The following is a 27,471-nucleotide window of genomic DNA, read 5'->3' on the forward strand; positions in this document are numbered from 1 at the left end:
TGGTGCAGGTTGACGGTGGATGAGAGGAGTAGGAGGGGCTATGGTGCAGGTTGACGGTGGATGAGGGGTAGGAGGGGCTATGGTGCAGGTTGACGGTGGATGAGAGGGATAGGAGGGGCTATGGTGCAGGTTGACGGTGGATGAGAGGGGTAGGAGGGGCTATGGTGCAGGTTGACGGTGGATGAAGGGGTCGGAGGGGCTATGGTGCAGGTTGACGGTGGATGAGGGATAGGAGGGGCTATGGTGCAGGTTGACGGTGGATGAGTGGGGTAGGAGGGGCTATGGTGCAGGTTGACGGTGGATGAGAGGGGTAGGAGGGGCTATAGTGCAGGTTGACCGTGGATGAGAGGGGTAGGAGGGGCTATAGTGCAGGTTGACGGTGGATGAGAGGGATAGGAGGGGCTATGGTGCAGGTTGACGGTGGATGAGAGGGATGGGAGGGGTAGGAGGGGCTATGGTGCAGGTTGACGGTGGATGAGAGGGGTAGGAGGGGCTATGGTGCAGGTTGACGGTGGATGAGAGGAGTAGGAGGGGCTATGGTGCAGGTTGACGGTGGATGAGGGGGTAGGAGGGGCTATGGTGCAGGTTGACGGTGCATGAGAGGGATAGGAGGGGCTATGGTGCAGGTTGACGGTGGATGAGAGGGGTAGGAGGGGCTATGGTGCAGGTTGACGGTGGATGAGAGGGGTAGGAGGGGCTATGGTGCAGGTTGACGGTGGGTGAGGGATAGGAGGGACTATGGTGCAGGTTGACGGTGGATGGGAGGGGTAGGAGGGGCTATAGTGCAGGTTGACGGTGGATGAGAGGGATAGGAGGGGCTATGGTGCAGGTTGACGGTGGGTGAGGGATAGGAGGGACTATGGTGCAGGTTGACGGTGGATGGGAGGGGTAGGAGGGGCTATAGTGCAGGTTGACGGTGGATGAGAGGGGTAGGAGGGGCTATGGTGCAGGTTGAATGTGGATGAGAGGGGTAGGAGGGGCTATGGTGCAGGTTGACGATGGATGAGGGGTAGGAGGGGCTATAGTGCAGGTTGACGGTGGATGAGAGGGATAGGAGGGGCTATGGTGCAGGTTGATGGTGGATGAGTGGGGTAGGAGGGGCTATGGTGCTGGTTGACGGTGGATGAGAGGGATAGGAGGGGCTATGGTGCAGGTTGACGGTGGATGAGAGGGGTAGGAGGGGCTATGGTGCAGGTTGACGGTGGATGAGGGGGATGAGAGGGGCTATGGTGCAGGTTGACGGTGGATGAGGGGGATGAGAGGGGCTATGGTGCAGGTTGACAGTGGATGAGGGGGATGAGATGGGCTATGGTGCAGGTTGACGGTGGATGAGGGGGATGAGATGGGCTATGGTGCAGGTTGACGGTGGATGAGAGGAGTAGGAGGGGCTATGGTGCAGGTTGACGGTGGATGAGGGGTAGGAGGGGCTATGGTGCAGGTTGACGGTGGATGAGAGGGGTAGGAGGGGCTATGGTGCAGGTTGACGGTGGATGAGGGGGATGAGAGGGGCTATGGTGCAGGTTGACGGTGGATGAGAGGGATAGGAGGGGCTATGGTGCAGGTTGACGGTGGATGAGAGGGGTAGGAGGGGCTATGGTGCAGGTTGACGGTGGATGAGAGGAGTAGGAGGGGCTATGGTGCAGGTTGACGGTGGATGAGAGGAGTAGGAGGGGCTATGGTGCAGGTTGACGGTGGATGAGGGGGATGAGAGGGGCTATGGTGCAGGTTGACGGTGGATGAGGGGGATGAGAGGGGCTATGGTGCAGGTTGATGGTGGATGAGGGGGTAGGAGGGGCTATGGTGCAGGTTGACGGTGGATGAGGGGGATGAGAGGGGTAGGAGGGGCTATGGTGCAGGTTGACGGTGGATGAGAGGGTTAGGAGGGGCTATGGTGCAGATTGACGGTGGATGAGGGGGATGAGAGGGGTAGGAGGGGCTATGGTGCAGGTTGACGGTGGATGAGTGGGGTAGGAGGGGCTATGGTGCAGGTTGACCGTGGATGAGAGGGGTAGGAGGGGCTATGGTGCAGATTGACGGTGGATGAGGGGGATGAGAGGGGTAGGAGGGGCTATGGTGCAGGTTGACGGTGGATGAGGGATAGGAGGGGCTATAGTGCAGGTTGACGGTGGATGAGAGGGATAGGAGGGGCTATGGTGCAGTTTGACCGTGGATGAGAGGGGTAGGAGGGGCTATGGTGCAGGTTGACCGTGGATGAGAGGGGTAGGAGGGGCTATAGTGCAGGTTGACGGTGGATGAGAGGGGTAGGAGGGGCTATAGTGCAGGTTGACGGTGGATGAGAGGGGTAGGAGGGGCTATGGTGCAGGTTGACGGTGGATGAGGGGGTAGGAGGGGCTATGGTGCAGGTTGACGGTGGATGAGGGATAGGAGGGACTATGGTGCAGGTTGACGGTGGATGGGAGGGGTAGGAGGGGCTATGGTGCAGGTTGACGGTGGATGAGAGGGATAGGAGGGGCTATGGTGCAGGTTGACGGTGGATGAGAGGAGTAGGAGGGGCTATGGTGCAGGTTGACGGTGGATGAGGGGTAGGAGGGGCTATGGTGCAGGTTGACGGTGGATGAGAGGGATAGGAGGGGCTATGGTGCAGGTTGACGGTGGATGAGAGGGGTAGGAGGTGCTATGGTGCAGGTTGACGGTGGATGAGAGGGATAGGAGGGGCTATAGTGCAGGTTGACGGTGGATGAGGGTTAGGAGGGGCTATGGTGCAGGTTGACGGTGGATGAGAGGGGTAGGAGGGGCTATGGTGCAGGTTGACAGTGGATGAGGCGGTAGGAGGGGCTATGGTACAGGTTGACGGTGGATGAGGCGGTAGGAGGGGCTATGTTGCAGGTTGACAGTGGATGAGGGGGTAGGAGGGGCTATGGTGCAGGTTGACGGTGGATGAGGGGGTAGGAGGGGCTATGGTGCAGATTGTCGGTGGATGAGGGGGTAGGAGGGGCTATGGTGCAGGTTGACGGTGGATGAGGGGGTAGGAGGGGCTATGGTGCAGGTTGACGGTGGATGAGGGATAGGAGGGGCTATGGTGCAGGTTGACGGTGGATGAGAGGGGTAGGAGGGGCTATGGTGCAGGTTGACGGTGGATGAGAGGGGTAGGAGGGGCTATGGTGCAGGTTGACGGTGGATGAGAGGGTTAGGAGGGGCTATGTTGCAGGTTGATGGTGGATGAGGGGGTAGGAGGGGCTATGGTGCAGGTTGACGGTGGATGAGGCGGTAGGGGGGGCTATGGTGCAGGGTGACGGTGGATGAGGGGGTAGGAGGGGCTATGGTGCAGGTTGGTGGATGAGGGGGTAGGAGGGGCTATGGTGCAGGTTGACGGTGGATGAGAGGGGTAGGAGGGGCTATGGTGCAGGTTGACGGTGTATGAGGGGGTAGGAGGGGCTATGGTGCAGGTTGACGGTGGATGAGGGGGTCGGAGGGGCTATGGTGCAAGTTGACGGTGGATGAGGGATAGGAGGGGCTATGGTGCAGGTTGAAGTTGGATGGGAGGGGTAGGAGGGGCTATGGTGCACGTTGACGGTGGATGAGAGGGGTAGGAGGGGCTATGGTGCAGGTTGACGGTGGATGAGAGGAGTAGGAGGGGCTATGGTGCAGGTTGACGGTGGATGAGGGGGTAGGAGGGGCTATGGTGCAGGTTGACGGTGGATGAGGGATAGGAGGGGCTATGGTGCAGGTTGACAGTGGATGAGGGGGTAGGAGGGGCTATGGTGCAGGTTGACGGTGGATGAGGGGGTAGGAGGGGCTATGGTGCAGGTTGAAGTTGGATGGGAGGGGTAGGAGGGGCTATGGTGCACGTTGACGGTGGATGAGAGGGGTAGGAGGGGCTATGGTGCAGGTTGACGGTGGATGAGAGGAGTAGGAGGGGCTATGGTGCAGGTAGACGGTGGATGAGGGGGTAGGAGTTGCTATGGTGCAGGTTGACGGTGGATGAGGGATAGGAGGGGCTATGGTGCAGGTTGACAGTGGATGAGGGGGTAGGAGGGGCTATGGTGCAGGTTGACGGTGGATGAGGGGGTAGGAGGGGCTATGTTGCAGGTTGACAGTGGATGAGGGGGTAGGAGGGGCTATAGTGCAGGTTGACGGTGGATGAGGGGGTAGAAGGGGCTATGGTGCAGGTTGACGGTGGATGAGGGGGTAGGAGGGGCTAAGGTGCAGGTTGACGGTGGATGAGGGATAGGAGGGGCTATGGTGCAGGTTGACGGTGGATGAGAGGGGTAAGAGGGGCTATGGTGCAGGTTGACGGTGGATGAGAAGGGTAGGAGGGGCTATGGTGCAGGTTGACGGTGGATGAGAGGGGTAGGAGGGGTAGGAGGGGTAGGCGGGGCTATGGTGCAGTTTGACGGTGGATGAGAGGGGTAGGAGGGGCTATGGTGAAGGTTGACGGTGGATGAGAGGGGTAGGAGGGGCTATGGTGCAGGTTGACGGTGGATGAGAGGGGTAGGAAGGGCTATGGTGCAGGTTGACGGTGGATGAGGGGGTAGGAGGGGCTATGTTGCAGGTTGACAGTGGATGAGAGGGGTAGGAGGGGCTATGGTGCAGGTTGACGGTGAATGAGAGGGGTAGGAGGGGCTATGGTGCAGGTTGACGGTGGATGAGAGGGATAGGAGGGGCTATAGTGCAGGTTGACGGTGGATGAGGGTTAGGAGGGGCTATGGTGCAGGTTGACGGTGGATGAGAGGGGTAGGAGGGGCTATGGTGCAGGTTGACAGTGGATGAGGGGGTAGGAGGGGCTATGGTGCAGGTTGACGGTGGATGAGGGGGTAGGAGGGGCTATGGTGCAGATTGTCGGTGGATGAGGGGGTAGGAGGGGCTATGGTGCAGGTTGACGGTGGATGAGGGGGTAGGAGGGGCTATGGTGCAGGTTGACGGTGGATGAGGGATAGGAGGGGCTATGGTGCAGGTTGACGGTGGATGAGAGGGGTAGGAGGGGCTATGGTGCAGGTTGACGGTGGATGAGAGGGGTAGGAGGGGCTATGGTGCAGGTTGACGGTGGATGAGAGGGTTAGGAGGGGCTATGTTGCAGGTTGATGGTGGATGAGGGGGTAGGAGGGGCTATGGTGCAGGTTGACGGTGGATGAGGCGGTAGGGGGTCTATGGTGCAGGGTGACGGTGGATGAGGGGGTAGGAGGGGCTATGGTGCAGGTTGGTGGATGAGTGGGTAGGAGGGGCTATGGTGCAGGTTGACGGTGGATGAGAGGGGTAGGAGGGGCTATGGTGCAGGTTGACGGTGGATGAGGGGGTAGGAGGGGCTATGGTGCAGGTTGACGGTGGATGAGGGGGTCGGAGGGGCTATGGTGCAAGTTGACGGTGGATGAGGGATAGGAGGGGCTATGGTGCAGGTTGAAGTTGGATGGGAGGGGTAGGAGGGGCTATGGTGCACGTTGACGGTGGATGAGAGGGGTAGGAGGGGCTATGGTGCAGGTTGACGGTGGATGAGAGGAGTAGGAGGGGCTATGGTGTAGGTTGACGGTGGATGAGGGGGTAGGAGGGGCTATGGTGCAGGTTGACGGTGGATGAGGGATTGGAGGGGCTATGGTGCAGGTTGACGGTGGATGAGGGGGTAGGAGGGGCTATGGTGCAGGTTGACGGTGGATGAGGGATAGGAGGGGCTATGGTGCAGGTTGACAGTGGATGAGGGGGTAGGAGGGGCTATGGTGCAGGTTGACGGTGGATGAGGGGGTAGGAGGGGCTATGTTGCAGGTTGACAGTGGATGAGGGGGTAGGAGGGGCTATGGTGCAGTTTGACGGTGGATGAGGGGGTAGGAGGGGCTATGGTGCAGGTTGACGGTGGATGAGGGGGTAGGAGGGGCTAAGGTGCAGGTTGACGGTGGATGAGGGATAGGAGGGGCTATGGTGCAGGTTGACGGTGGATGAGAGGGGTAAGAGGGGCTATGGTGCAGGTTGACGGTGGATGAGAAGGGTAGGAAGGGCTATGGTGCAGGTTGACGGTGGATGAGGGGGTTGGAGGGGCTATGGTGCAGGTTGAAGGTGGATGAGAGGGGTAGGAGGGGCTATGTTGCAGGTTGATGGTGGATGAGGGGGTAGGAGGGGCTATGGTGCAGGTTGACGGTTGGATGAGAGTGGTAGGAGGGGCTATAGTGCAGGTTGACCGTGGATGAGAGGGGTAGGAGGGGCTATAGTGCAGGTTGACGGTGGATGGGAGGGATAGGAGGGGCTATGTTGCAGGTTGACGGTGGATGAGAGGGATGGGAGGGTTAGGAGGGGCTATGGTGCAGGTTGACGGTGGATGAGGGGGTAGGAGGGGCTATGGTGCAGGTTGACGGTGGATGAGAGGGGTAGGAGGGGCTATAGTGCAGGTTGACGGTGGATGAGGGGGTAGGAGGGGCTATGGTGCAGGTTGACGGTGGATGAGAGGGATAGGAGGGGCTATGGTGCAGGTTGACGGTGGATGAGAGGGGTAGGAGGGGCTATGGTGCAGGTTGACGGTGGATGAGAGGGATAGGAGGGGTTATGGTGCAGTTTGATGGTTGATGAGAGGGATGAGAGGGGTAGGAGGGGCTATGGTGCAGGTTGACGGTGGATGAGAGGCATAGGAGGGGTAGGCGGGGCTATGGTGCAGGTTGACGGTGGATGAGAGGGGTAGGAGGGGCTATGGTGAAGGTTGACGGTGGATGAGAGGGGTAGGAGGGGCTATGGTGCTGGTTGACGGTGGATGAGAGGGGTAGGGGGGGCTATGGTGCAGGTTGACGGTGGATGAGGGGGTAGGAGGGGCTATGGTGCAGGTTGACGGTGAATGAGAGGGGTAGGAGGGGCTATGTTGCAGGTTGACGGTGGATGAGAGGGGTAGGAGGGGCTTTAGTGCAGGTTGACGGTGGATGAGGCGGTAGGAGGGGCTATGGTGCAGGTTGACTGTGGATGAGGGGGTAGGAGGGGCTATGGTGCAGGTTGACGGTGGATGAGGGGTAGGAGGGGCTATGGTGCAGGTTGACGGTGGATGCGGGGGTAGGAGGGGCTATGGTGCAGGTTGACGGTGGATGAGGGGGTCGGAGGGGCTATGGTGCAGGTTGACGGTGGATGAGGGATAGGTGGGGCTATGGTGCAGGTTGACGGTGAATGAGAGGGGTAGGAGGGGCTATGGTGCAGGTTGTCGGTGGATGAGAGGGGTAGGAGGGGCTATAGTGCAGGTTGACGGTGGATGAGGGATAGGAGGGGCTTTGGTGCAGGTTGACAGTGGATGAGGGATAGGAGGAGCTATGGTGCAGGTTGACGGTGGATGAGGCGGTAGGAGGGGCTATGTTGCAGGTTGACAGTGGATGTGGGGGTAGGAGGGGCTATGGTGCAGGTTGACGGTGGATGAGGGGGTAGGAGGGGCTATGGTGCAGATTGTCGGTGGATGAGGAGGTAGGAGGGGCTATGGTGCAGGTTGACGGTGGATGAGGGGGTAGGAGGGGCTATGGTGCAGGTTGACGGTGGATGAGGGATAGGAGGGGCTATGGTGCAGGTTGACGGTGGATGAGAGGGGTAGGAGGGGCTATGGTGCAGGTTGACGGTGGATGAGAGGGGTAGGAGGGGCTATGGTGCAGGTTGACGGTGGATGAGTGGGGTAGGAGGGGCTATGGTGCAGGTTGACGGTGGATGAGAGGGGTAGGAGGGGCTATGTTGCAGGTTGATGGTGGATGAGGGGGTAGGAGGGGCTATGGTGCAGGTTGACGGTGGATGAGGCGGTAGGAGGGGCTATGGTGCAGGTTGACGGTGGATGAGGGGGTAGGAGGGGCTATGGTGCAGGTTGACGGTGGATGAGAGGAGTAGGAGGGGCTATGGTGCAGGTTGACGGTGGATGAGGGGGTAGGAGGGGCTATGGTGCAGGTTGACAGTGGATGAGGGGGTAGGAGGGGCTATGGTGCAGGTTGACGGTGGATGAGGGGGTAGGAGGGGCTATGTTGCAGGTTGACGGTGGATGAGGGGGTAGGAGGGGCTATGGTGCAGGTTGACGGTGGATGAGGGGGTAGGAGGGGCTATGGTGCAGGTTGACGGTGGATGAGGGGGTAGGAGGGGCTAAGGTGCAGGTTGACGGTGGATGAGGGATTGGAGGGGCTATGGTGCAGGTTGACGGTGGATGAGAGGGGTAAGAGGGGCTATGGTGCAGGTTGACGGTGGATGAGAAGGGTAGGAGGGGCTATGGTGCAGGTTGACGGTGGATGAGAGGGGTAGGAGGGGCTATGGTGCAGGTTGACGGTGGATGAGAGGGGTAAGAGGGGCTATGGTGCAGGTTGACGGTGGATGAGGGGGTTGGAGGGGCTATGGTGCAGGTTGACGGTGGATGAGAGGGGTAGGCGGGGCTATGTTGCAGGTTGATGGTGGATGAGGGGGTAGGAGGGGCTATGGTGCAGGTTGACCGTGGATGAGGCGGTAGGAGGGGCTATGGTGCAGGTTGACGGTGGATGAGAGGGATAGGAGGGGCTATGGTGCAGGTTGACGGTGGATGAGTGGGTTGGAGGGGCTATGGTGCAGGTTGACGGTGGATGAAGGGGTCGGAGGGGCTATGGTGCAGGTTGACGGTGGATGAGGGGGTAGGAGGGGCTATGGTGCAGGTTGACGGTGGATGGGAGGGGTAGGAGGGGCTATGGTGCAGGTTGACGGTGGATGAGAGGGGTAGGAGGGGCTATGGTGCAGGTTGACGGTGGATGAGGGGGTAGGAGGGGCTATGGTGCAGGTTGACGGTGGATGAGGGGGTAGGAGGGGCTATAGTGCAGGTTGACGGTGGATGAGAGGGGTAGGAGGGGCTATGGTGCAGGTTGACGGTGGATGAGGGGGTAGGAGGGGCTATGGTGCAGGTTGACGGTGGATGAGAGGGGTAGGAGGGGCTATGGTGCAGGTTGACGGTGGATGAGGAGGATGAGAGGGGCTATGGTGCAGGTTGACGGTGGATGAGTGGGGTAGGAGGGGCTATGGTGCAGGTTGACGGTGGATGAGAGGGGTAGGAGGGGCTATAGTGCAGGTTGACGGTGGATGAGAGGGATAGGAGGGGCTATGGTGCAGGTTGACGGTGGATGAGAGGGATGGGAGGGGTAGGAGGGGCTATGGTGCAGGTTGACGGTGGATGAGAGGGGTAGGAGGGGCTATGGTGCAGGTTGACGGTGGATGAGAGGAGTAGGAGGGGCTATGGTGCAGGTTCACGGTGGATGAGGGGGTAGGAGGGGCTATGGTGCAGGTTGACGTTGGATGAGAGGGGTAGGAGGGGCTATAGTGCAGGTTGACAGTGGATGAGAGGGATAGGAGGGGCTATGGTGCAGGTTGACCGTGCATGAGAGGGATAGGAGGGGCTATGGTGCAGGTTGACGGTGGATGAGGGATAGGAGGGACTATGGTGCAGGTTGACGGTGGATGGGAGGGGTAGGAGGGGCTATGCTGCAGGTTGACGGTGGATGAGAGGGGTAGGAGGGGCTATGGTGCAGGTTGACGGTGGATGAGAGGGATAGGAGGGGCTATGGTGCAGGTTGAATGTGGATGAGAGGAGTAGGAGGGGCTATGGTGCAGGTTGACGGTGGATGAGGGGTAGGAGGGGCTATGGTACAGGTTGACGGTGGATGAGAGGGATAGGAGGGGCTATGGTGCAGGTTGACGGTGGATGAGAGGGGTAGGAGGGGCTATGGTGCAGGTTGACGGTGGATGAGAGGAGTAGGAGGGGCTATGGTGCAGGTTGACGGTGGATGAGGGGGATGAGAGGGGCTATGGTGCAGGTTGACGGTGGATGAGGGGGATGAGAGGGGCTATGGTGCAGGTTGACGGTGGATGAGGGGGATGAGATGGGCTATGGTGCAGGTTGACGGTGGATGAGGGGGATGAGATGGGCTATGGTGCAGGTTGACGGTGGATGAGAGGAGTAGGAGGGGCTATGGTGCAGGTTGACGGTGGATGAGGGGGTAGGAGGGGCTATGGTGCAGGTTGACGGTGGATGAGGGGTAGGAGGGGCTATGGTGCAGGTTGACGGTGGATGAGAGGGATAGGAGGGGCTATGGTGCAGGTTGACGGTGGATGAGAGGGGTAGGAGGGGCTATGGTGCAGGTTGACGGTGGATGAGAGGAGTAGGAGGGGCTATCGTGCAGGTTGACGGTGGATGAGGGGGATGAGAGGGGCTATGGTGCAGGTTGACGGTGGATGAGGGGGTAGGAGGAGCTATGGTGCAGGTTGACGGTGGATGAGGGGGACGAGAGGGGCTATGGTGCAGGTTGACGGTGGATGAGGGGGATGAGAGGGGCTATGGTGCAGGTTGACGGTGGATGAGGGGGTAGGAGGGGCTATGGTGCAGGTTGACGGTGGATGAGAGAGGTAGGAGGGGCTATGGTGCAGTTTGACGGTGGATGAGGGGGATGAGAGGGGCTATGGTGCAGGTTGACGGTGGATGAGTGGGGTAGGAGGGGCTATGGTGCAGGTTGACCGTGGATGAGAGGGGTAGGAGGGGCTATAGTGCAGGTTGACGGTGGATGAGAGGGGTAGGAGGGGCTATAGTGCAGGTTGACGGTGGATGAGAGGGATAGGAGGGGCTATGGTGCAGGTTGACGGTGCATGAGGGGGATGGGAGGGGCTATGGTGCAGGTTGACGGTGGATGAGGGATAGGAGGGACTATGGTGCAGGTTGACGGTGGATGGGAGGGGTAGGAGGGGCTATGGTGCAGGTTGACGGTGGATGAGAGGGATAGGAGGGGCTATGGTGCAGGTTGACGGTGGATGAGAGGAGTAGGAGGGGCTATGGTGCAGGTTGACGGTGGATGAGGGGTAGGAGGGGCTATGGTGCAGGTTGACGGTGGATGAGAGGGATAGGAGGGGCTATGGTGCAGGTTGACGGTGGATGAGAGGGGTAGGAGGGGCTATGGTGCAGGTTGACGGTGGATGAAGGGGTCGGAGGGGCTATGGTGCAGGTTGACGGTGGATGAGGGATAGGAGGGGCTATGGTGCAGGTTGACGGTGGATGAGTGGGGTAGGAGGGGCTATGGTGCAGGTTGACGGTGGATGAGAGGGGTAGGAGGGGCTATAGTGCAGGTTGACCGTGGATGAGAGGGGTAGGAGGGGCTATAGTGCAGGTTGACGGTGGATGAGAGGGATAGGAGGGGCTATGGTGCAGGTTGACGGTGGATGAGAGGGATGGGAGGGGTAGGAGGGGCTATGGTGCAGGTTGACGGTGGATGAGAGGGGTAGGAGGGGCTATGGTGCAGGTTGACGGTGGATGAGAGGAGTAGGAGGGGCTATGGTGCAGGTTGACGGTGGATGAGGGGGTAGGAGGGGCTATGGTGCAGGTTGACGGTGCATGAGAGGGATAGGAGGGGCTATGGTGCAGGTTGACGGTGGATGAGAGGGGTAGGAGGGGCTATGGTGCAGGTTGACGGTGGATGAGAGGGGTAGGAGGGGCTATGGTGCAGGTTGACGGTGGGTGAGGGATAGGAGGGACTATGGTGCAGGTTGACGGTGGATGGGAGGGGTAGGAGGGGCTATAGTGCAGGTTGACGGTGGATGAGAGGGATAGGAGGGGCTATGGTGCAGGTTGACGGTGGGTGAGGGATAGGAGGGACTATGGTGCAGGTTGACGGTGGATGGGAGGGGTAGGAGGGGCTATAGTGCAGGTTGACGGTGGATGAGAGGGGTAGGAGGGGCTATGGTGCAGGTTGAATGTGGATGAGAGGGGTAGGAGGGGCTATGGTGCAGGTTGACGATGGATGAGGGGTAGGAGGGGCTATAGTGCAGGTTGACGGTGGATGAGAGGGATAGGAGGGGCTATGGTGCAGGTTGATGGTGGATGAGTGGGGTAGGAGGGGCTATGGTGCTGGTTGACGGTGGATGAGAGGGATAGGAGGGGCTATGGTGCAGGTTGACGGTGGATGAGAGGGGTAGGAGGGGCTATGGTGCAGGTTGACGGTGGATGAGGGGGATGAGAGGGGCTATGGTGCAGGTTGACGGTGGATGAGGGGGATGAGAGGGGCTATGGTGCAGGTTGACAGTGGATGAGGGGGATGAGATGGGCTATGGTGCAGGTTGACGGTGGATGAGGGGGATGAGATGGGCTATGGTGCAGGTTGACGGTGGATGAGAGGAGTAGGAGGGGCTATGGTGCAGGTTGACGGTGGATGAGGGGTAGGAGGGGCTATGGTGCAGGTTGACGGTGGATGAGAGGGGTAGGAGGGGCTATGGTGCAGGTTGACGGTGGATGAGGGGGATGAGAGGGGCTATGGTGCAGGTTGACGGTGGATGAGAGGGATAGGAGGGGCTATGGTGCAGGTTGACGGTGGATGAGAGGGGTAGGAGGGGCTATGGTGCAGGTTGACGGTGGATGAGAGGAGTAGGAGGGGCTATGGTGCAGGTTGACGGTGGATGAGAGGAGTAGGAGGGGCTATGGTGCAGGTTGACGGTGGATGAGGGGGATGAGAGGGGCTATGGTGCAGGTTGACGGTGGATGAGGGGGATGAGAGGGGCTATGGTGCAGGTTGATGGTGGATGAGGGGGTAGGAGGGGCTATGGTGCAGGTTGACGGTGGATGAGGGGGATGAGAGGGGTAGGAGGGGCTATGGTGCAGGTTGACGGTGGATGAGAGGGTTAGGAGGGGCTATGGTGCAGATTGACGGTGGATGAGGGGGATGAGAGGGGTAGGAGGGGCTATGGTGCAGGTTGACGGTGGATGAGTGGGGTAGGAGGGGCTATGGTGCAGGTTGACCGTGGATGAGAGGGGTAGGAGGGGCTATGGTGCAGATTGACGGTGGATGAGGGGGATGAGAGGGGTAGGAGGGGCTATGGTGCAGGTTGACGGTGGATGAGGGATAGGAGGGGCTATAGTGCAGGTTGACGGTGGATGAGAGGGATAGGAGGGGCTATGGTGCAGTTTGACCGTGGATGAGAGGGGTAGGAGGGGCTATGGTGCAGGTTGACCGTGGATGAGAGGGGTAGGAGGGGCTATAGTGCAGGTTGACGGTGGATGAGAGGGGTAGGAGGGGCTATAGTGCAGGTTGACGGTGGATGAGAGGGGTAGGAGGGGCTATGGTGCAGGTTGACGGTGGATGAGGGGGTAGGAGGGGCTATGGTGCAGGTTGACGGTGGATGAGGGATAGGAGGGACTATGGTGCAGGTTGACGGTGGATGGGAGGGGTAGGAGGGGCTATGGTGCAGGTTGACGGTGGATGAGAGGGATAGGAGGGGCTATGGTGCAGGTTGACGGTGGATGAGAGGAGTAGGAGGGGCTATGGTGCAGGTTGACGGTGGATGAGGGGTAGGAGGGGCTATGGTGCAGGTTGACGGTGGATGAGAGGGATAGGAGGGGCTATGGTGCAGGTTGACGGTGGATGAGAGGGGTAGGAGGTGCTATGGTGCAGGTTGACGGTGGATGAGTGGAGTAGGAGGGGCTATGGTGCAGGTTGACGGTGGATGAGGGGGATGAGAGGGGCTATGGTGCAGGTTGACGGTGGATGAGGGGGATGAGAGGGGCTATGGTGCAGGTTGACGGTGGATGAGGGGGATGAGAGGGGCTATGGTGCAGGTTGACGGTTGATGAGGGGGATGAGAGGGGCTATGGTGCAGGTTGACGGTGGATGAGAGGGGTAGGAGGGGCTATGGTGCAGGTTGACTGTGGATGAGAGGGGTAGGAGGGGCTATAGTGCAGGTTGACGGTGGATGAGAGGGGTAGGAGGGGCTATGGTGCAGGTTGAATGTGGATGAGAGGGGTAGGAGGGGCTATAGTGCAGGTTGACGGTGGATGAGAGGGGTAGGAGGGGCTATGGTGCAGGTTGACGGTGGATGAGGGGTAGGAGGGGCTATGGTGCAGGTTGACGGTGGATGAGAGGGATAGGAGGGGCTATGGTGCAGGTTGACGGTGGATGAGAGGGGTAGGAGGGGCTATGGTGCAGGTTGACGGTGGATGAGAGGAGTAGGAGGGGCTATGGTGCAGGTTGACGGTGGATGAGGGGGATGAGAGGGGCTATGGTTCAGGTTGACGGTGGATGAGGGGGATGAGAGGGGCTATGGTGCAGGTTGACAGTGGATGCGGGGGATGAGATGGGCTATGGTGCAGGTTGACGGTGGATGAGGGGGATGAGATGGGCTATGGTGCAGGTTGACGGTGGATGAGAGGGGTAGGAGGGGCTATGGTGCAGGTTGACGGTGGATGAGGGGGATGAGAGGGGCTATGGTGCAGGTTGACGGTGGATGAGAGGGGTAGGAGGGGCTATGGTGCAGGTTGACGGTGGATGAGAGGGGTAGGAGGGGCTATGGTGCAGGTTGACGGTGGATGAGAGGGGTAGGAGGGGCTATGGTGCAGGTTGACGGTGGATGAGAGGGGTAGGAGGGGCTATGGTGCAGGTTGACGGTGGATGAGGGGGATGAGAGGGGCTATGGTGCAGGTTGACGGTGGATGAGGGGGATGAGAGGGGCTATGGTGCAGGTTGACGGTGGATGAGAGGGGTAGGAGGGGCTATGGTGCAGGTTGACGGTGGATGAGAGGGGTAGGAGGGGCTATGGTGCAGGTTGACGGTGGATGAGAGGGGTAGGAGGGGCTATGGTGCAGGTTGACGGTGGATGAGGGGTAGGAGGGGCTATGGTGCAGGTTGACGGTGGATGAGAGGGATAGGAGGGGCTATGGTGCAGGTTGACGGTGGATGAGAGGGGTAGGAGGGGCTATGGTGCAGGTTGACGGTGGATGAGAGGGGTAGGAGGGGCTATGGTGCAGGTTGACGGTGGATGAGAGGGGTAGGAGGGGCTATGGTGCAGGTTGACGGTGGATGAGAGGGATAGGAGGGGCTATGGTGCAGGTTGACGGTGGATGAGAGGGGTAGGAGGGGCTATGGTGCAGGTTGACGGTGGATGAGAGGGGTAGGAGGTGCTATGGTGCAGGTTGACGGTGGATGAGGGGGATGAGAGGGGCTATGGTGCAGGTTGACGGTGGATGAGGGGGATGAGAGGGGCTATGGTGCAGGTTGACGGTGGAGGAGGGATAGGAGGGGCTATGGTGCAGGTTGACGGTGGATGAGGGGGTAGGAGGGGCTATGGTGCAGGTTGACGGTGGATGAGGGGGTAGGAGGGGCTATGGTGCAGGTTGACGGTGGATGAGAGGGTTAGGAGGGGCTATGGTGCAGGTTGACGGTGGATGAGGGGGATGAGAGGGGCTATGGTGCAGGTTGACGGTGGATGAGTGGGGTAGGAGGGGCTATGGTGCAGGTTGACCGTGGATGAGAGGGGTAGGAGGGGCTATAGTGCAGGTTGACGGTGGATGAGAGGGGTAGGAGGGGCTATAGTGCAGGTTGACGGTGGATGAGAGGGATAGGAGGGGCTATGGTGCAGGTTGACGGTGCATGAGAGGGATGGGAGGGGCTACAGTGCAGGTTGACGGTGGATGAGAGGGGTAGGAGGGGCTATGGTGCAGGTTGACGGTGGATGAGAGGAGTAGGAGGGGCTATGGTGCAGGTTGACGGTGGATGAGGGATAGGAGGAGCTATGGTGCAGGTTGACGGTGGATGAGGGGGTAGGAGGGGCTATGGTGCAGGTTGACGGTGCATGAGAGTGGTAGGAGGGGCTATGGTGCAGGTTGACGGTGGATGAGAGGGGTAGGAGGGGCTATGGAGCAGGTTGACGGTGGATGAGAGGGATAGTTGGGGCTATGGTGCAGTTTGATGGAGGATGAGAGGGTTGAGAGGGGTAGGAGGGGCTATGGTGCAGATTGACAGTGGATGAGAGGGGTAGGAGGGGCTATGGTGCAGGTTGACTGTGGATGAGAGGGGTAGGAGGGGCTATGGTCCAGGTGCGTGTTGATGGGACTAGGCAAACAAATGGTTCGGCTTGGCTATAGGACCTGTTTCTGTGCTATAGTGTTCTATGAATCTATGACTTTAAAAAAAACACTAAAAGTAAAATCTGTGTAACTCCAATATTTGTGGGCTTTTTCATCTTTAAATACACAGTTTACTTGACGAAGACTTAAATGGCATGCATCAGCACCATATGATTGAATTTTGATGTATTTAATTTTGCAAATGCAATGTGTTATTTTCCATTACCTCTCCTTTGAGTTACGAAAGACTTTTGGGAGGATGAAAAAATGAAAATGGAGGAGGTATGAGTCAAAAAAAGAGGGGATAGTCGAGCAGGAGGAATAGAAGGATGCACAAGATGCTGGGATTTGGAACACAAAATAAAACTACTGGAATAAGTCAATCAATGGGATTTTGCTTTTGACCCTGATTTAGAACTGAAGACACAAGGACAGATGGGCACTAGAGAAATAAGGAGATGGATGAGACAGAAGCTAATAGGTGATAGGAGGAATCAGATGAGAAAACAAATGGAAGAATTAAAGAAAAGGAGAAGCATGTTGTCAGATGGAGTCAACTCACAACCTGCTAATTTTTGGAGAACAACACTTCTCTTTTGGAGAACAACAGTTCAGGAGCCAGGTAAGGACCTAATGTATGGAAATATAGGCTCTCCTGCACCATCTGTCTTTGTTATTCATTTATTAAAGATCATTGCCAAGAAGTTATTGCATGATTCCATATATTCTATTCATTTGCAGGAGCCATCGTCAATATCATTTCTGAAAGGCAGATCTAATGTTTGCCGTCAAAGCTGCAACATGTTTGCATAAGGATAGAGATGAGCATTGACCAGCTTTGCAAAAGGACAGAGTCTTCCTCAGCTAGCAACAGAGAAGGCATCATTTCCTTACCTTGAAAATAAGTCTCTCTCTTAATCAGTTCAACTGCACTTATAGAAAGTTCTTGGGTAATAAAAGTTGGAACATAGAACATAGAATAGTACAGCACAGTACAGGCCCTTCAGCCCACAATGTTGTGCCGACCCTTAAACCCTGCCTCCCATATAACCCCTTGCCTTAAATTCCTCCAGATACCTGTCTAGTCGTCTCTTAAATTTCAATAGTGTACCTGCCTCCACCATAGACTCAGGCAATGCATTCCATGCCCCAACCACTCTGAGTAAAAAAAACCTTCCTCTAATATCCCCCTTGAACTTCCCACCCCTTACCTTTAATCCATGTCCTCTTGTATTAAACAGTGATGCCCTGGGGAAGAGGTGCTGGCTGTCCACTCTATCTATTCCTCTTAATATCTTATATACCTCTATCATGTCTCCTCTCATCCTCCTCCTCTCCAAAGAGTAAAGCCCTAGCTCCCTTAATCTCTGCTCATAATGCATACTCTCCAAACCATGCAGCATCCTGCTAAATCTCCTCTGTACCCTTTCCAATGCTTCCACATCCTTCCTATAGTGAGGTGACCAGAACTGGACACAGTACTCCAAGTGTGGCCTAACCAGAGTTTTATAGAGCTGCATCATTATCTCGTGACTCTTAAACTCTGTCCCTTGACTTATGAAAGTTAACACCCCATAAGATAAAGCCCCATCTACCTGTGAAGCAACTTTCAGGGATCTGTGGACATTTACCAAGAAACCGTCTGCTCCTCCACACTACCAAGTATCCTGCCATTTACTTTGTACTCTGCCTTGGAGTTTGTCCTTCCAAAGTGTACCACCTCACACTTCTCTGGGTTGAACTCCATCTGCGACTTCTCAGCCTACTTCTGCATCCTATTAATGTCTCTCTGCAATCTTCCACAATCCTCTACACTATCCACAATACCACCAACCTTTGTGTTGTCTGCAAATTTGCCAACCCACCCTTCTACCCCCACACCCAGGTCGTTAATAAGAATCATAAAAAGCAGAGATCCCAGAACAGATCCTTGTGGGACACCACTAGTCACAACCCTCCAATCCGAATGTACTCCCTCCACCATGACCCTCTGCTTTCTGCAGGCAAGCCAATTCTGAATGCACCTGGCCAAACTTCCCTGGATCCCATGCCTTCTGACTTTCTGAATAAGCCTACCATGTAAAACCTTATCAAATGCTTTACTAAAATCCATGTAGATCACGTCCACTGCACTACCCTCATCTATTTGCCTGGTCACCTCCTCAAAGAACTCTATCAGACTTGTTAGTCACAATCTGCCCTTCACAAAGCCATGCTGACTGTCCCTGTGATTCTTTAAATGCCCATAGATCCTATCTCTAAGAATCTTTTCCAACAGCTTTCCCACCACAGATGTAAGGCTCACTGGTCTATAATTACCTGGACTATCCCTACTACCTTTTTTGAAAAAGGAGACAACATTCGCCTCCCTCCAATCCTCCAGTACCATTCCTGTGGACAACAAGGACATAAAGATCCTAGCCAGAGGCTCAGCGATCTTTTCCCTCACCTCGTGGAGTAGCCTGGGGAATATTCCATCAGGCCCCGGGGACTTATCCATCCGAGTATATTTTAACAACTCGAGCACCTCCTCTCCCTTGATATCAACATGCTCCAGAACATCAACCTCACTCATATTGTTCTCACCGTCATCAAGTTCCCTCTCATTGGTGAATACTAAATAGATGTATTCATTGAGGACCTTGCTCACTTCCACAGCCTCCAGGCACATCTTCCCACCTTTATCTCTAATCCATCCTACCTTCACTCCTGTCATCCTTTTGTTCTTCACATAATTGAAGGATGCCTTCGGGGTTTCCTTTACCCCACTCACCAAGGCCTTCTCATGCCCCCTTCTTGCTCTCCTCAGCCCCTACTTAAGCTCCTTTCTTGCTACCCTATATTCCTTAATAGACCCATCTGATCCTTGCTTTCTAAATCTCATATATGCTGCCTTCTTCCACCTGACTGGACTATGCACCTCACTTGTCACCCATGGTTCCTTCACCCTACCATTCTTTATCTTCGTAACCGGGACAAATTTATCCCTAACATCCTGCAAGAGATCCCTAAATATCAACCACATGTCCATAGTACATTTCTCTGTGAAATCGTCATCCCAATTCACACTCGCAAATTCTAGCCTTATAGCCTCATAATTTGCCCTTCCCCAATTAAAAATGTTTCTGTCGTCTCTGATTCTACCCTTTTCTGTGATAATGCTAAAGGCCAGGGAGCGGTGAGCACTGTCCCCCAGATCCCGCAACTGAGAGATCTGTGACCTGACCCAGTCTGTTACCTAATACTAGATCTAGTATGGCATTCCCCCTCGTCAGCTTGTCAACATACTGTGACAGGAATCCGTTCTGGACACACTTAACAAACTCTGCCCTGTCTAAACCATTGGAACTAATCAGGTGCCAATCAATATTAGGGAAGTTAAAGTCACCCATGTTATTTTTGCACCTTTCTAAACTCTGCCTCCCAATCTGCTCCTCGGTATCTCTGCTGCTACCAGGAGGTCTATACTCCCAATAGAGTAACTGCTCCTTTCCTGTTCCTGACTTCCACCCATACTGTCTCAAAAGAGGATCCTGCTACATTACCCACCCCTTCTGTAGCTTTAATAATATCCCTGACCAGTAATGCTACCCTCCTCCCCTTTCCCCACCTCTCTATCCCTTTTAAAGCACTGAAATCCAGGAATATTGAGAATCCATTCCTGCCCTGGTGCCAGCCAAGTCTCTGTAATGGCCACTACATCATAATTCCATGTATGTACCCAAGTTCATCAGCTTTGTTCCTGATGCTTCTTGCATTGAAGTACACACACTGTAGCCCTTCTGCCTTACTACCTTTACACCCTTTATTCTGCTTCTTTCCTCAAAGCCTCTTTATATGTTAGATCTGGCTTTATACTATGCACTATACCTGCAGTTCTCGCATGACCTTTATCCTCCTCCACCTCACTATCTGCTCTAACACTCTGGTTCCCCTCCTGCAAATCTAGTTTAAACCCCCTGAAGCAGCACTAGCAAACCTTCCTGCAAGGATGTTAGTCCCCCTCTAATTCAGGTGTAACCCATCCCATTGGAACAGGTCCCACCTTCCTTGGAACAAGACCCAATTGTCCAGAAACACGAAGCCCTCCCTCTTGCACCAACTCCTTAGCCACGTATTTAGCTGCATTATCTTCCTATTTCTAGCCTCACTAGCATGTGACATGGGTAGCAATACTGAGATTTCAAACCTGGAGGTCCTGTCCTTCAACTTTGCACCTATCTCCCTAAACTCTCTTTGCAGGACCTCCTCCTTCTTCCTACCCACGTCATTGGTCCCTACATGGACCATGACATCTGGCTGCTCATCCTCCCTCTTGAGAATACTGAAAACTCGATCCGAGATATCGCGGACCCTTGCATCAAGGAGGCAACAGACCATCCGGGATTCTGGTTCTCTCCCAAAGAATCTCTTATCTGTCCCCTAACTATCGAAACCCCTATCACTACTGCTCTCCTCTTTTACCTCCTCCCTTTCTGAGCTGAGAGTCCAGTCTCGGTGCCAGAGAAGCGACTACTGCACCAAGACTGGACTTGAAAATTTATTAGCTTGAAAATAGATTTGCCATTAGCAACTGTTCATGAGAATCATTGAACCAGAAAAATCATTCAATTAAATTTGGAACACTCCACTCTATCAAATCAAACACACCATATTTGATTCTCATTCTCATAGTTGTGCATCTCAGTACTGTATGAAAGTGTTTCTGCTGTGTAACTCTCAGCTAAATAACAGCATTCGGTAGCTGCATTGCTGGAATATTTGACCAGCTATGTGGTATGCAATGCTAATTCTAGAGGAATCACTTATGAAACTTTGTCCTAATTCTTGACCTTGACAAGTAACTATTATTGTGTCATACACAATATCACAAAGTTAATTATGTGCAGAACAATAGCCAAAACCCTAACCTTTACCAGTGCTAGAAATGGAGGGTAGTGGCATATCTAAACCATTCTTAAGGCATACAGTATTCTTATGTACTTCCTACATTCAGGGTAATCATTGATTGGAACGTTGCCTGTGCACATGAAATATGTATTTCAAATGTCAAAGTTTGGAAAACGGAATGTGCAATTGTAGCATTTTGGCCATGAAATACATTATTTGTGTGAACATAAAAACTTGTCATTGAATTGATTCTGAAGGAGTGTGCTGAGCACAACATGAGTGAGTTAACTGCCTTACTTATTCAATTGATTTCATTTTCTGTGATAGATATGGCTAATTCCTAATGATCTTCATGCCCTCTTTTATGGCATTTCATTCTGTTATTGTCAGCATCTGATCTTCCACTGGAAAGTCCTGCAACACTAGTATCCTTCACCAAAATGATTAAAGAGTGGGACTGATTTAAAGAGATAATGTGAATGACTGACGAATGTAATGTTCCTTGCAATGTTTGCATTACACAAACCCCCCAGAAAGTTTACTTTATCCTCACAACAGTTTGTAAAAGGACCTTCTGGGATTTCCGTACATTGTGTAATGCGGTACTTCCATAATGCATTTGCTTTTGCACAAGTAAATAATAAATATGATAGAAAGGTGATTGCAACATAGAGTGCTTCATCCTTCTGAAATGTCCTTAGTTATCGCACCTGCATATTTAATTAAAATGGGCAGGCCGTGTATCTGATATTACGGATCACACAGCTGCTTCCATCATTCCCAGCCTACAGACAGCACAGTGGCACAGCTGGCATAGTGGCTATCTCATAGCTGCAGTAACCTGAGTTCATTCCTGACCACTTGTGCTACCTGTGAGGAGTTTCCTGCTTGTCCCATTGAGCATGAGATATTCTGCTTTCGTCTCACCTGTGGGTGGCTAGGTTAATTGGTCAATGTAATGACCAGGTGCTCAGAATAGTGTTAGAGTTTGAAGTGAATTGATGACAATGTGGAGATAAAAAGCTATAAAGAAAATGACTTGGCCTCCTATGTTGCAGATAAATATGGAAGCAGAGGATCAGAAACTTCCATGGCAGTGTTGTGATTGCAACTGTACACTGGCACTTTTCATCTCTCTGCTTCTACTGGCAGCAGTATGATACTGGCTGGAAGATTGGTTTGAAATGCCCCAAGGTGCCATTGAATTATGAATTTTGATGGCCTTTGCTTGTGACTGAATAGAAGCAAATTCTGCTCCAGCAGACGCTACACGCTGGGAATGTCAGCTGTAACTGACACTGAAAGGTGCTCTATTTTCAAACGTAATGGATGAGCGCCCATCTGCTCTTCACATTGGCACATGATTTTACAGCAAGATCCAGCTCTAACCACATCATTACATTTGCTGATGACATGACAGTGGTACAACAATGATGAATGGCCATGCAGAGGGAAGGTCGAGCAGCTTGTGGACTGTTGCGAGCACAGCAGCTTGAGTCTCAACGTAACGCTAAGGAGATAACTGTGGTCTTTGTGAACGTGCAGACTGACCACGCCCTGGCTCCTCCATGAATGGAGTCAACAACACCAGATTTTTTGGAGTGCTCATCACAGATGATCTCACCTGGTCCCTCAACATCAACCATTTAGTCAAGAAAACACAGCAACGGCTCAACTTACTAAGGAGATTGAGGTAAGCGAGGCTCCCTCCCCACAATGAGGATATTCTGCAAGTGGAGCGGGTTCAAAGAGGTTCACAAAAATGATTGCAGCTTGTAATAGCTTGTCCTATGAAGAGTTTTTGATGGCTCTGGTCCTGTATTCACTGCAATTTGGAAGAATGAGGGGTGATCTCATTGAAACCTATCGAATGGTGAAAGGCCTTGATAGAGAAGATATAGAGAGGGTGTTTCGTATGGTGGGAGAGTCTAAGACCAGAGGACACGGCCTCAGAATAAAGGGGTGTCCTTTTAGAATGGAGATAAGGAGGAATATCTTTAGCCAGATGAATCTGTGGAATTCATTGCCACAGGCAGCTGTGGAGGCCAAGTCTGTATGCATAATTAAGGCTGAGGTTGATTCTTGATTGGTCAGGGGAGAAGGCAGGAGATGGGGGCTGAGAGGAAAAATGGATCAGCCATGATGGAATGGCAGAGCAGACTTAATGGGCCAAATGACCTAAATCTGCCCCTATGTCTTGTGGTCCTGTAATTCTAACCACCTTCTACCGGAGCACCATTCAGAGAGTCCTGACCTGCTGTATCAACATCTGGTATGGGAATTGTAAGGCATCTGATCACAAGACCCTGCAATGGAGTGTGAAGACAGCTGAGGGAATCATCAGCGTCTTTCTCCACCTTCCCCCCCCCCACCCCTCAGTCAGGACATACAACAGAAGGGCTGTGTTCACTGAGCCCCCAGCATTGTCAAAGACCCCTCCCACCCATCCCACAATCAGTTTGACCCCTTCTATTGTCAAGCAGAAGGTACCACAGTAAAAGAACAAGGACTGTAAGGGTGGGTGACAGCTTCTACCTGCCCCCCCCCAGGCGGTGAGACTTCTGAACACCTTGCTACCCCGCAGTGCGCATTATTACTAACAGTGCCAGTAGCATTATGCTGTTATATACAGTATACACTTTGTCAGCTTGTATATCTGCAGAATATTTTTATTATCTGTTAATATTATTGTTACTATTTTATGTGCTGTATATGATAGGTGTACTGTGTTTTGTACCTTGGTCCCAGAGGAATGTTGTTTTGGTTAGCTGTATAGTGTATGGTGAATGACAATAAACCTGAACTTGAAATATCTCCATATAAAGTCCTTGCTTTGGTAGAAGATGGATTCCTCTTTCTTCCCTAATAATGTATGAGATTCATCTTCTTGTAGGCATGCTCAATGACTCCAATAATCATAACATAATCAATGAAAGACCGCACCAACTGGGCATGCAATCACTACAAAAGACAACCAACTGTGCAGAAACTACAGGAAATAAATGATCATAGTACATATAAGCAATAAATATCAAGAACATGAGATGAGAATCCTTGAAAGTGAGTCTATAGGTTGTGAGAACATTTCAATGATGGGGCAAATGAAGTTGAGTAAATTTATCCCCTCTGGTTCCAGAGCCTGATGGTTGAGGGGTAATTACTGTTCCTAAACCTGAGTGTGAGTCCTGAGGTCCCTTTACCTTCCTAATGGCAGTAGCAGGAAGAGAGCATGATCTGGGTGGTGGGGATCCTTCATGATGGACGTTGCATTCCCATGACAATACTTCATGTAGATTTGCTCAGTGGTGGAGAGTGAAGGATTGGTCTGTATCCACTACTTCTTGTAGGACTTTCCTTTCAAGGGCATTGATGTTCCCATACCTAGCTGTGATGCAGCCAGTCATTATACCCACCACCACACATCTGTAGAAGTTTGTCAATGTTTTAGAAGCTGCCAAGTCTTCACGAACTCCTAAGGAACTCGGGTCACTGCTGTGTGGTCTTCGTAATTTCACTTAATTGCTTGGCCCAGGCCAGGTCCTCAGAAATGATAATACAGAGGAATTTAAAGTTGTAGGCCCTCTGAACCACTGGTTCATGAACCTCTGGTTTTCTCCTCCCTGAAAAGTCAATGATCAGCTGCTTGGTCTTCCTGTCATTGAGTAAGAGTTTGTTGAGGAAGTTCTCAGCCAGATTTTCAATCTCCCTCCTGTATGCTCATTTTTCACCACCTTTGTTGTCATCAGAAAGCTGTGCTTAGCCACACAGTCATAAGTGTAAAGCCAGAAGAGGTGGGGGCTCAGCACACAGCATTGTGGTGCAGGTGTGCTGATGGAGATCATGGAGGAGAAATTGTTGCCCATCCAGACTGATGGGGATCTGCAAGTGAGGAAATTGAGGATTCAATTGCACAGGAAGGTATTGAGGTCAAGGTCTTGAAGCTTATTGATAGTTTTGAGGGGGTGATGGTGTTGATGTCAAGCTGTAGTTGACAAAGAGCATTCTAATGTATACATCTTTGATGTCCAGAAGTTCCAGGATTGAGTGAAGAGCCAATAAAATGGCATCTGCTGTGGACCCTGTTGTGACAGTAAGCAAACTGGAGTGGATCCGAGTCTCAAGCAGAAATTGATATGCTTCATCCACTAACCTCTCAAAGCACTTCACCACTGTGGATATACTGTAAGTGCTAATGGACTATAGTCATTGAGGCAGGTTACCATGTTCTTGGGCACAGGTATAGAAGCAGACTGCCAAAGCGAGAGGTTGAGATCTCAGTGAATGCTCCTGGCAGTGGATCAGTACAGGTGTTTAGTACTTGACCAGGTACCCCATCCAGATCAGATACTTTTCATGGATTCAGCCTCATTGGCCTCAGAGACAGAAATCACAGGATCATTGGGGGCTGTGAAAGTTTGTGATGGACCCTCTATGTTTTGATGGTCAATGTGGCCATTGTGTTCATCTTGCCGTCTCCAATGTCACTTGATCTTTCTTTATAAGCAGTGATAGCATTCAAGACCTTCTATAATTCGAGTTTGGTCCAGAATTGCCACTTCACCCATAACACGAGGAAATCTGCAGATGCTGGAAATTCAAGCAACACACACAAAATGCTGGTGGATCACAGCAGGCCAGTCAGCATCTATAGGGAGAATCACTGTTGATGTTTCGGGCTGAGACACTTCATCCTGACGAAGTGTCTGGGCTCAAAATGTCAACAGTGCTTCTCCCTATAGATGCTGACTGGCCTGCTGCATTCCACCAGCATTTTGTGTGTGTTGCTTCACCCATAAGATAGCTTTCTGGAAATCATACCTGGATCTCTTGTAACTTTCTTGGTCACCAGACCTGACCCTCATTAGATCGCGGATCTCGTGGTTCATCCAAGGCTTCTGGTGGGTGAAGACTCTGAATGATTTTGTGGACACACACTTGTCTGCAACTATTTTAATGAAGTTTGTGACAACCAATGGTGTATTCATTCAGATCCACAGATGATTCCTTGAACATCATATCATAGATGATTCATCTATGCATTTCTGTCTGTACATTGCATTTCATTTTCTGATAATAGATGTGGAAAGTGTTGAAGTAAGCAATTTTAAGTAAAGTCAAATGACAGGGTTATCAAAACATGAATAATCACCGGGTGGAAAGGAGACTGACTAGAATGTCAAAGTAGACACTATCAATTTTGAGGATGAATCCAAGAGTTAAGGTTTCAATGTTGCATGTCAATAGACTGATTAAAAAATATAATTGAGATTTTCTGTGAGATTAAAGGCTGGTAATTAATACTTCAAGGAAGACTTGCAGCCGTTTGAACAGCTTTTGAGCAAACATTAATTATACTGTTTCTGTTAATTGATATATCTTGTCCATGTGCTTCATCTTTGCTATCAACTAACCAAGGGGTTCAGGTTCCACTTTTCCTTCAGCTCCAAGAGAAATAAGTCCTGCAAAACTTTCACGTCTGAAAGTAATGCATTTATTGCCTGGGAAGTGCATATCGTTGGTCATAATGTTGGAATAAAATCACTTTCACACCAGTCACTATAATGCAGATTCAGGTAATTACAAAAATATGCTGTCCTAATGCATAACCAATTAAATCAAACATTAGAAAATTTTAAGTGGAAAGGCTTACTAGGGCTGGATTGATTCTCTTTCGAACTAAGGAGTCTGAAGAGAAATATAAATAAGGTGCACAGGATTATGAGAAGCCAGAGCAGGGTGATAATGAAGGATTCTATCAGTTACCAAAAGCAACAATAACATGGGGACTCAGAGTTAAGTTAATTGTTCAAATATGGGGAGAGTTGAAGACATTTATAATTCACTTATGAACAGTAATGTTCTCGGTAGAAACTCTCACCAAATTAAATTAAGTGTACCTGGATGGATGCATAAACTATTGAAAGTCAGAAAACCAAAAGCTGAGAAGCAAGATAAACTTGGTCCATTTTTAGCTGGTTATGAACATTGGCCAAATAGCCTCCTTATATTTTGTAAATAATTCTGATTCTAATTTCAGGAAGGTAGTAGAGAGAAGGGACTGTGGGCCATCATTCATCTGTTTGACATTGCCATTGGTCTTTGAACTGAATGGTCTTCTGCAGGAGTTAAGAGCTATCCAAGTTGTGGACCCAGAATTATACTTGGTTTGGTTGGCAACAGCAGATTCATATTTACTTAGAAAAACGGTGTGGAATACTCCCTTCTGGCTTAAAGACCCAGCAACCCACTGACTTCACCCTAACCAAACCACCAGACAATTTACAATGACCTATTGAGTCTCTGAAGGTTCTGTCATCCAGGTCATTGTATATCAGGCAGTAGTAAATCAAGGCGACTGAACTTGCTGTGTTATCTAGAAGATGTTTGGCCACTCATCCGAGAGGCTTCTACTGTTCTGATCCATGGTGGGTAGTTTTCTGGTTTATAAACTCTGTGAGTTGTTCAAAGGTATAGCAATCAGGTGAGGGTCATTAAGAGGTAATGAAAGGTTCATTGGTCTTATCTTTGCATGAATGGAGGTGTGAACTGTTGTGGGATGCCGGTGTAGAGATGTAAGGACTGCATTGTAAGTAGCTGAGGTGGTGTCTTACCCACCACCTCTGTTCAGTTTGGCAAGATGGCTTCTTTAACCCCTCTGGATTTGAGACTGCCATATACAGCAGGCAGCAGAGTGAGAGGGCTTAGGCTCAATGAGTTTTGGTGGTGACAGGACAAGGCGAGGTAGGTTTACCTGTGTTAATTGTGGAAAGGAAGTGGTATGTGTGTGAGGTCAGTTTTCTGTG

General features: G+C 52.6%; 1 long non-coding RNA gene across 5 annotated transcripts in view; it reads left to right on the forward strand.

Moving 5' to 3' along the window:
* The window catches only part of LOC132391492 (uncharacterized), a 267,485-nt gene that overhangs the window by 174,648 nt on the left and 65,366 nt on the right, over nucleotides 1-27,471 (forward strand). For 2 of the 5 annotated variants that reach the window (XR_009511246.1, XR_009511245.1), the window contains 2 exons: nucleotides 16,194-16,400; nucleotides 16,520-23,409. This is a non-coding gene — a long non-coding RNA (uncharacterized LOC132391492). Of the gene's footprint in view, nucleotides 1-16,193; nucleotides 16,401-16,519; nucleotides 23,410-27,471 lie in introns of those variants that run through there. The other 3 variants (XR_009511247.1, XR_009511249.1, XR_009511248.1) reach the window with 2 other exon arrangements.

Source organism: Hypanus sabinus, chromosome 3 (assembly GCF_030144855.1).
Source record: "Hypanus sabinus isolate sHypSab1 chromosome 3, sHypSab1.hap1, whole genome shotgun sequence".
Classification (NCBI taxonomy): domain Eukaryota; kingdom Metazoa; phylum Chordata; class Chondrichthyes; order Myliobatiformes; family Dasyatidae; genus Hypanus; species Hypanus sabinus.